General features: G+C 40.1%; 1 pseudogene; it reads right to left on the bottom strand.

The window, feature by feature from the left end:
• Positions 1-2,003: 2,003 nt before the first annotated feature.
• LOC103674187 lies at positions 2,004-3,549 on the bottom strand (annotated as a pseudogene).
• Positions 3,550-10,329: the final 6,780 nt, after the last annotated feature.

Raw genomic sequence — 10,329 nt, forward strand, 5'->3', positions numbered from 1 at the left:
AACTGGATGCAGCCCCATAATCCTTTACATAGCATTTCAGGTAGCTACTATTAATAATTTAAAGTTGGCATGCAAGATAAAATTTATTTACCATCCTAACACTAAAGGATAAAATTTTAAGAGCAGATCATATTTTGAAAGAAGATGGTGGAGAAGCTGGAGAACAGAAGGCCTTTTGTCTCTGAGAGGACAGGAAAAGGGATTAGGAGAAACTGGAACAATACCAACCTTACCTTTAAAACCTCTTAGGCCTTCTCTGGTTCACAGTATAAGTTGGAAAGATGTGCTCTGACAAACAAGGCCTTCAGTTTTAGCCAAGTGGTCAGGGGGAAAAGAGAATGTCTTACTTGAAATAGACCACTTTGATGGCAATGCTAAGGAGAAAGAACATAGCAAATGAAATAAACGAAACAAACCAAAAACCCAGAAGTATCATGTAGCCCCAGCTCAGAAAGAAAGAATAGATGTGTCTCGCAAGAAAGTCAAAGTGAGTTCTAATATTCTGCCATGTTAATTTTTAAACAACATTGGAAAATAATAATTGGCATTAGTTCATGCACTGCAGTACCAGATATACATAACCTATGGGGAAACCTCATGGAAACAAGATAATGGGCTTAAAATGAGTGGAGTATACTGTTTGTTTTGTTTAGTACCTCTGTGTTTAGTTTTCACAGTACTCCAGAGAGGATATTATCCAGGGTGACAATAATTTGAGGATCACTTTGTTCTGTTGTAGAATTTAGCTAGGAAACAGTTGAAGCCACATCACCATGTACTTTGTATCCATGAAAATGGAAAGTAGGAAATGTTAAACATTCTCAGGGCCAGGGGCTCCACTGGGAAATGTGGATAAAGATGAATGTAAATTTTATACTTTATATCCACAGATCGTTTCACTATTTGCGGTGATATTTAGTACTAAAAGCAGTAATCACAGTCACCGATAACCTCAGAAACTAAAAGTCAACATGGGGATGTGTTATAATTTAAACAGCTTTAACACTCACTATTCTGGATTGCTGACAGTCCCTAATGTAGATGCAAGCCATCAACCTTAAACAGTGGTTGGTCATCACTACCAGATTCCTAATTTATGTGCTGTCTTCATACATCAAACCTCTCCAACCAGTGGCAGTGTCACCAGGTCCAAGGTCGACTATTTCTTCTATGACCCCACTTACCTTTTACTTTTTTCCTTTCAATTTTTTTTACTAGTTTCTAAAGATCTTTTTTTTTTTTTAAGATTTTATTTATTTATGTGACAGACAGCCAGCCAGCGAGAGAGGGAACACAAGCAGGGGGAGTGGGAGAGGAAGAAGCAGGCTCCCAGCGGAGGAGCCTGATGTGGGGCTTGATCCCAGATCGCCGGGATCACGCCCTGAGCCGAAGGCAGACGCCCAACGACTGCGCTACCCAGGCGCCCCTAAAGATCTTTATTCACAAATCAGTATAGTATTATTGCTTTTGAATGTCATATGTATTGTAAAACAGATTACGAAAAGTATCATATTCACAATGAAACTATTATTTCATATAATTGAATCATCTGATACACTACCTCCAACAATAACTTAATGGACATAACTCTACCCTCTGAATGGACCAGTTTTATGATTTTTCCTAGAAAGTTTTGAGTTGAGTATAGTTTCTTACTGCTGCTTTCCATGATTCAAGGCTTAAGATAAAATCCTTGGAAACAAGCAATTATAACATGATGTCTCCAGGATCGAGGAGAGATAGGAGTGAGAAAAAGGGCATCTTGTCACTTTTTAAAGGTCCACAATTGCTATGCTTTGCGGGGTATGGGGGAGAGGAGTTTACAGTGGAGGAAGAAAGAATTAGTCCCAACAATCATGTGAACATTTCTAAACTTGTCAATATCAAGAGTTAATTTCTAAAACACAAGTTTATAAACAGAAGCCATCCAGCCAGCTGTTAACTGAAATGCATATGCAGTCTAGTCAAGGGAATACTGTGCTTACAAAACCACACACCTCTTATTAGAAATATCTAATTTTAAAATAATACATTCCCTTATTGGATATGCAAGTTAGCAATGGAGGAAGTGGTGCATTTGCAATACCAGCTGGTGCTTAGCATTTCAACACTTCCAGAAGATGTGAGCTAGAGAACATTTTTAGGCACTAGAGGGGTTCTTTTCTCTCAGCCAAGATGTCTCCATTTAAGTCATTTTTGAATTTTGTTTCAAGTTTATTTTGTGAAAATTCTAGTCTTGGTTGAGGATTGTCTCTAAAAGTTTCTTGAGGCACTCTCTGGACTCTCTCTTTCTCTATTCTCTTTTCATGAATGATCATTGACTCCATGTGTATATCCAGCTCAAGTGTTCTTTCTTGTAGAAGTCTAGTAGAGCTGTGAGTTTCAATGGTCTGATTATACTTTTTAAAAACAATAGACTTAAGAGAACCCAGGTGCTGGCTACTGAGGTCCATATTCACAATTTTACTGTGATTGCTAGCAACTATCAGTGCCTGACCCAGAAGGGGTACATTGCTCTTCAGCTGGCAGGAAGAAGTGAAGGCATAAGGAGTCTGGGAATAATACACCACATAAGCAGGTTTGTACTGGTTTGGCTTTCTATACTGTACCCCAACTTGAATCCATACTGCATTTCCTTAGTGTCTCTGAGGCTGACTCACATTTTTTTTTAAGATTTTATTTATTTATTTGACAGAGGGAGAGACAGCCAGTGAGAGAGGGAACACAAGCAGGGGGAGTGGGAGAGGAAGTAGCAGGCTCCCAGCAGAGCAGGGAGCCTGATGCAAGGCTCGATCCCAAAACACTGGGATCACGCCCTGAGCCAAAGGCAGATGCCTAAGGACTGAGCCACCCAGGTGCCCCTGACTCACATTTTTAAATGTTCTCTGAAGAATTTTTTTAAATGAACTTTTGAATTTTTCCATATCAAAAAGGTCAGTGTCTTCACCTGGTCCTTTACTCATCTGAAAAATATCCCAAACTTTCTGGTGCTGATGAAATTAAGTATAAATGATGTCTGAAAGGGCTGCGTCTTTGAGACTCTCACACTTCTCCCAAAGCAGAACCGAGTCCTGAACAAAAGATTCCTTTCTCTAAATCTCAGGCTTTTGAAGATTATCATTTCAGTCATTGGGATTTTCTTATTTATTTATTTGATTTCAAGTTTTTATTTAATTCTAGTTAGTTAACATATATGGTAAAATTGGTTTCAGGTGTAGAATTTAGTGATTCATCACTTACATATAATACTCGGTGCTCATCATAAGTGCCCTTCTTAACACCTATCACCCATTTCGCCTACCCCTGACCACCTCCCTCCATCAACCCTCAGTTTGTTCCCCATAGTTAAGAGTCTCTTATGGTTTGCTTCCCTCTCTTTTTCCCCCCTTCTGCCATGTTCATCTATTTTTGTTCTTAATTTCCACATTATGAGTGAAATCATATGGTCTTCTGGGAAGGGACTGCTGCCCTGGTTCTTAGGCCAACTTGCCCTAGTAAAGATTCACTTGCAGGCTGCAGCTGGGTGGGGCTTGGTGTAAGTGGCTCCATCTTCCATTGAGGGTGCTGTGTTTCTCACTGAAGTCTGTCAGTGCTATTGGGCATGGGGGAAATGGCAACGTCCCCCTCTCATGTCCCTGGAGTGGGGAATTCACACCTACCACTCTTCAGGAAACCCTCACAGAAGAATGAACAATCTCCTTTTTTGTGTTCCTGGATTCTGTCAGATCCCTGCCTTTACCCTGGCTGTGTCCTAGCTGACTGCCTGCCAGGTGGCACAGTACTTCTGTGTTTTATCTCAGGCACACAGCAGTTTCAAAACTCCAAATTTTAGGGATCCTGTGGTGCGTGGACCTGCGCTGATTCTCTGGGGGAGGGTCTTCTCATGCTGTAGCTGGTACCAGTTAGTCTCAGAAAAGCAGTCGCACTACCATGCTTGGGCTTGGAGTTTATGGTAAAACACAGCAAAAAGCTAGCACCAAGCAGGTGTCTCTGTTCCTATACTAATGACCAGGTCAGCACTTCGGTGCTCACCAGCTCTTTTGTCCCCAGAGGGTCTTTGCCACCTCTCCCAAGTGCACTCCAAGAAGGTGAACTTTCTCTCCCATTGCGACCCAGGGGAATCCTCAAACCATGCTGCCCACTCCCCGGTGTCTGCCCTTCTTCCCCACAGGAGTACCGCTATGCCAGTCAGTCTTCACTCAGCGGTGGCACGGACGTCTAAAACCTCAGACTTAGAGCTCCGCTGCTTGTAACAACGCGATAATCAACGGCTCTAGTTTTTCCAGCTAATGTTTTTGGGGATGTGTTTCTCTTGTGCAATTCCCTGTGTGCTGCTTTTTCTGTTTCTCTCTCTCTCTCTTTCCTCTCTCTCCAAGATCAAGGCTCCCTCCCCTCTGCAGCATCCACGATTCTTTTCTACCCCAAATCGTGTCTCCCCACCTCCTACCTTCCATGATGTGGCTTCTTGTCTCCCTTTAGCTCTGCAGTTTGGTCTCTCAGCATTTAGATCGATTTCTTGGGTGTTCAGAATGATTTGATATTTATGTAGTTGGGTTCAAAGGACGAGACAAGCATATAGGGTCCTCCTACTGCTCTGCCATCTTAACTCCTCCCCAGTCATTGTGATTTTTCAAGATGGTCCTCTTGGTAAACTCTGCAACAGTTTCATGCATTTCTTTGGCAGGTTTGTCTTTGCCAGCAGTGTCTCTTCTCAGCAGCTGTTCCCTTTTCTTTCTCTCTCTCTTTCTTTTTCTTTTTTTTAAATTGAAGTATAATTAACATACAGCATTGTTAATTTTGGGTGTACAATATAATGATTCAATAATTCTATACATTACTCATCAAGGTAAGTGTACTGTTAATCTCTTTTATCTATTTCACCCATCCCCTCACCTCCCTCTGGCAACCACCAGTTTGTTCTCTGTACTTAAGAGTCTGGTTCTTTCTTTTCTCAGTCTGTCTTTTCCTTTGCTCGTTCATTTGTTTTTAAATTCCACTTATGGGTGAAATCATATGGTATTTGTCTTACTCTGACTGACTTATTTCACATTATATTGTATACATGAAACTAGTATAACATTATGTAAATTATTATTGAGTTAAAAATATATACATTATTTTTTTAAAATCACTTTTAGTTTCTTTTTTGAACTTTCATCTTTATTGGATAATTCACTCTTTCATTATACATTTTTGTTAAATGTCATGTGGGTTTATCAGTGAGAAATGAAGAGGCAACATAAACACATGCTTTGTTCACTGCATACATCTAAATACATGCTCAGTGACCATGAGCAAAAGACTGAAAAAAAAATGATGTGATTGGTCATTAACCACCATGTACATCTGTTATGTGCATAGTAATTTAGGCGCTGAAGAGCTAACAGTAAAGTTTGTACTTTATTCAATTACTGACAGTGTACCATGGTAAATGAAATTTGAACTGTGTGTTGTTGGGGTACTGGTATTATTTAACTAAAGCATGGTAACTGGAATCTATGCATTCTAGAACTGTACAAAATGAGGACATTTTTACTATTTGCTTTGAATACCAATCATTAGTATTTTTACTATTTGCTTTAAGTACTATTTTAGTATGTATGTGGACATATATGTGAAATTGTCTTTTTTAGCAGTCAAATAGAAGCTGGTATTTTTTTTTTAAATAGACCTTTTGTAGAGTATAATTACATCTAGATTTCAATAGATGGCCTTATTTATATTGTACTAACTAACATATACTAAATATCTGTAGAGTGAAGTAAAAAAGGCTATCTTACTGTTTTAGGCATGCCAAAGCCAGTGTCTGCAAGGGAGAAGTCTGCGCTTTGTAGATCAAGAATTTCAGTTACAAGAAAACACTCACTGTTTTACAACTCAGAGACATCAAATTGTCCACAGTGTGACAGGGGGAGAGGATGGACTAGGTTCATGGAGCCATCGACTTGGCACTGCTTAGCACAATACGCTTTCCGGGTGTCTTCAGTAAACCCACAATTAAAACAGTTGCATCAACCCCTTCAAGTAAGCAATCAAAGCCCAAAAGGGCAGAAAGAGCCTGACTAGTGCATTTAGCAAATATTTATTGAATACTTACTAAATAATAGTAAGTGTTAAGCACTGGTGAATAAAATCTCAACAGACATTGTCCCTGATCAAATGTAACTTAAAATCTGTTAGAAGAGACAGACAATACCAAGAAAACATAAGCATAGGGGAGCCTGGGTGGCACAGCGGTTAAGCGTCTGCCTTCGGCTCAGGGCGTGACCCCGGCGTTATGGGATCGAGCCCCACATCAGGCTCCTCCGCTATGAGCCTGCTTCTTCCTCTCCCGCTCCCCCTGCTTGTGTTCCCTCTCTTGCTGTCTGTCTCTATCTCTGTCGAATAAATAAATAAAATCTTAAAAAAAAGAAAACATAAGCATATAATTATACATTGTGATAAGAATAATAAAGGGAAAAGGAAATTGGATGTAATGTAAAAGAAGGGAGAAGGACATAGTTACTTTAGAAAGGGTGGCTGAAGAAGGAATCTGTGAAAAGATCACATTTAAAGCCAAACCTAAGGAGAAAGAAATCAGCCACAAAAGGAATGGGTTGTACTTGCTATGCAGTGTAGGTAAATTATTCTGGCTAGATAGAAGTCAACAAACTATAGCTCATGGGCTGACCTGCTGCATCTTTTTTTGTATGGCCGGCATCCAGAGAGTGGTTTGTATATTTTTTATCATTAGAAGGAAAAAAATCCTGAAGAAAAAAAATATTTCATGTCATACATAAACTATATGAAATCCAAGTATCAGTGTCCATATATGCTTGTTTTGGAGTACAGCCAAGCTAATTTATTTATTGTACATAGCTGCTTGATGTTATAACAGCATAGTTGGATAGTTGTAACAGAAATCATATGACCCAAAAGTTTAAAATAATTACTATCTGGTGTTTTACAAAAAAATGTTTGCCAATCATTGGGCTAGAAAGTAAGAATAATGTCATGTGATGAAGTTGAAAAGGTAGGACAGGATAAAATCATGCAGGACCTTAGAGAGAGAGAGAAAAAAGGAGAGAGAGAGACAGACAGAAAATTAGTTTGTATTTTACTATTTTTAAAAATTTGCTGTACAATGGGAAACCACTGAAACATAAGAAGCAAAGGAATGTCATGATCCAATTTATATTTTAGTAAGATCATTCTGACATTTGATTTTAAATCGTGGTGTAGAAATAGTAAAAGACCACTAATCCCATTATAACTAGGAAAAAAAACCCTAAACAAATAAAATAGAAACGTAAGAATTTCTAGCTCCACATAGGATATAGAAAATTGGAAAAGGGGGCACCTGGGTGGTTCAGAAAGTTGGGTGTCTGCCTTCGGCTCAGGTCATGATCCCAGGGTCCTGGGATTGAGCCTCACATTGGGCTCCTTATTCAGCAGGGAGCCTGCTTCTCCCTCTCCCTCTGCCTGCCACTCCCCCTGCTTGTGCTCTCTTTCTCTCTCTGTGTCAAATAAATAAATAAATAAAATCTTTAAAAAAATTTTGGAAAAGGTCAGAATCATCAAATAGCCACCTTCAAGAAAGGAAGATACAGAGGGGAAGATGGTGGTGGAAGGAGAACACTAGATTTGCCTCATCCCAAGAATACAGCTAAATAACTATCAAATCATCCAAGATATCCCAGAACTCAATCTGAAGAGTAGCAGAACAAATTCCACAACTAAAGGTAGAGAAGAAGGTAGGAAATGTGGAGACTATAGCTTGGGAGAGAAATGGATTGTTGCCACTGTGGTGGGGAGGGAGTCATGGTTGCAGAGAAGGGCAAGAGACAGATTATCACACAATGAGAGTGCATAGGGAAAATGAATCCCCATAGCAGTGGGCTTGAAAAGTGAGAGAGGGTAAATTTCATGAGCTCTGGCAACCACCAGGGCTTAAAGCTTGGAGTTTCAAAGGTCAGCATGCTCGTCTCTTAGAGAGCTGGAGGACATTGGGACTGCTCTTAGAGAAAAGGCAGGGCAAACAGCTTGAGACATACACCATGGAAACAGCTATCTGAAGAGCACCTGGGGCACACAGTGGGGAGGTTAGTTGCTCATCTCGGAGCATGTCCCAGAGAGGCAACATTCAGAGAGACCCCTCCAGGAACAAAGGAACTAGTAGGTGCCATTTTCCTCCCCACCCCTCAGTCATGCTTGCCTCAGTTCCAGCATGGTGGGCATCCTCCCCCAAGAAGACCAACCCAAACCACTGCCAATACCAAGTCTCCTGAGCCAGGAGTGTTGCAGAGCCTCAATTCAAGTAGCAGTGGTGACAGGTCTTATTTCACAAGCAGATCAGAGCACACCTAGATAAAACTCGCCATATTCAGGCAAGGGACCAAAAACTGCCCATGACAGGCAAAGAGAGCCTCTGTAGAAGACTGGCCTAAAGGACAAAGTGGCCAGGACACAATAGCAGAGCACACACAACATACATTGGAGATACTCCCAGCAACACCAGGCCCTGGGGAACAGGGGACACTACACTGCAGGGCACTATAGGACCTCTTCTTCATAAAGCTATTACCCTGAAGAACGGAAGTAGCTGACTTTCCTTACACATAGAAATGGGCACAGAAGTTAGACAAAATGAGAAGGAGAAATTTTCCCCAAAAGAACAGCACAAGGCCACAGTCAGAGATCTAAGTGAAAACAATATAAGTAATACACCTGCTGAAGAATTCAAAGCAATGTTCATAAGGATACTCATTGGACTTGAGAAGAGTGGAAGGCATCAGTGAGACTCTTAACACAGAAATAAAGGATAATATAGCAGAGATAAAGAGCTCAAATAGACAAAATAAGAAAGACACTTGATGGAATAAGCAGGCTAGAAGAAGCAGAGCAACAAATTAATGACCTAGAAGACAGAGTAATGGAAAGTTATCAAGCTGAACAAAAGAGAGAAAAAAGAATTATGCAGAACCTGAATAGATTTTGGGAACTCAGTGACTCCATCAAATGTAATAACATTTGATTACAGGAGTCCCGGAAGAAAAGAGATAAGTGTACAGAGAATTTATTTGAAGAAATAATAGCTGAAAATTTCCCTAATCTGGGGAAGGAAACAGATATCCAGAGCCAGGAGGCACAGAGAACCCCCCCAAAAATCAGCAAAACAGATCCACACCGAGACATACTGTAATTATTTTTTTTCCAAAGAGTTACAAAACTTTATTAAACAGGAAGAATTTTAAAACTATTTGATGTATTAAAGAAACACCATTACTTTTATTGTGCTAATGGTACTGCGAATTTTTAATGAGACCCTATTTTTTTAAAATAATTTTTTATTATGTTATGTTAGTGACCATACAGTACATCCCAAGTTCTTGATGTAAAGTTCCATGATTCATTACTTGTGTATAACACCCAGTGCACCATGCAATACGTGCCCTCCTTAATACCCATCACCGGCCTATCCCAATCCCCCACTGCCCTCAGTTTGTTTCCCAGAGTCCATAGTCTCTCATGGTTCATTCCCCCTTCTGTTTACCACCCCTTCCTGCTTCCCTTTCTTCTCCTACTGATCTTCCTACTTCTTATGTTCCAAAAATGAGTGAAACCATATGATAATTGTCTTTCTCTGCTTGACTTATTTCTCTTAGCATAACCTCCTCCAGTCCCGTTCAAGTTGCTGCAAATGTTGTGAAATCATTCCTTTTGATGGCTGAGTAATATTCCATTGTATATATGGACCACATCTTCTTAATCCAGTCATCTGTTGAAGGGCATCTCGGCTCCTTCCACGATTTAGCTATTGTGGACAATGTTGCTATGAACATTGGGGTGCATATGGCCCTTCTCTTCCATACGTCTGTATCATTGGGGTAAATATCTAGTAGTGCAATTGCTGGATCATAGGGTAGCTCAATTTTTAACTTTTGAAGGGACCTCCACACTGTTTTCCAAAGTGGCTGTACCACTTGCATTCCCACCAACAGTTCTCCACATCCTCTCCAACATTTGTTGTTTTCTGCCTTGTCAATTTTTGCATAAGGTGGTATCTCAAGGTGGTTTTGACTTGAATTCCCCTGATGGCTAATGATTTTGAACATTTTTTCATGTGTCTGTTAGCCATTTGTATGGCTTCATTGGAAAAGTGTCTGTTCATATCTTCTGCCCGTTTCATGATTTGTTTATTTGTTTCTCGCGTATTGAGTTTGAGAAGTTCTTTGTAGATCTTGGATACCAGTCTTTTACCTGTAGTGTCATTTGCAAATATCTTCTCCCATTCCGTGGGCTGCCACTTAGTTTTTTTGACAGTTTCCTTGGCTGTGCAGAAGGTTTTTA

The sequence above is a fragment of the Ursus maritimus genome, assembly GCF_017311325.1.
Source record: "Ursus maritimus isolate PB19 chromosome X unlocalized genomic scaffold, ASM1731132v1 scaffold_X1, whole genome shotgun sequence".
Taxonomy (NCBI): domain Eukaryota; kingdom Metazoa; phylum Chordata; class Mammalia; order Carnivora; family Ursidae; genus Ursus; species Ursus maritimus.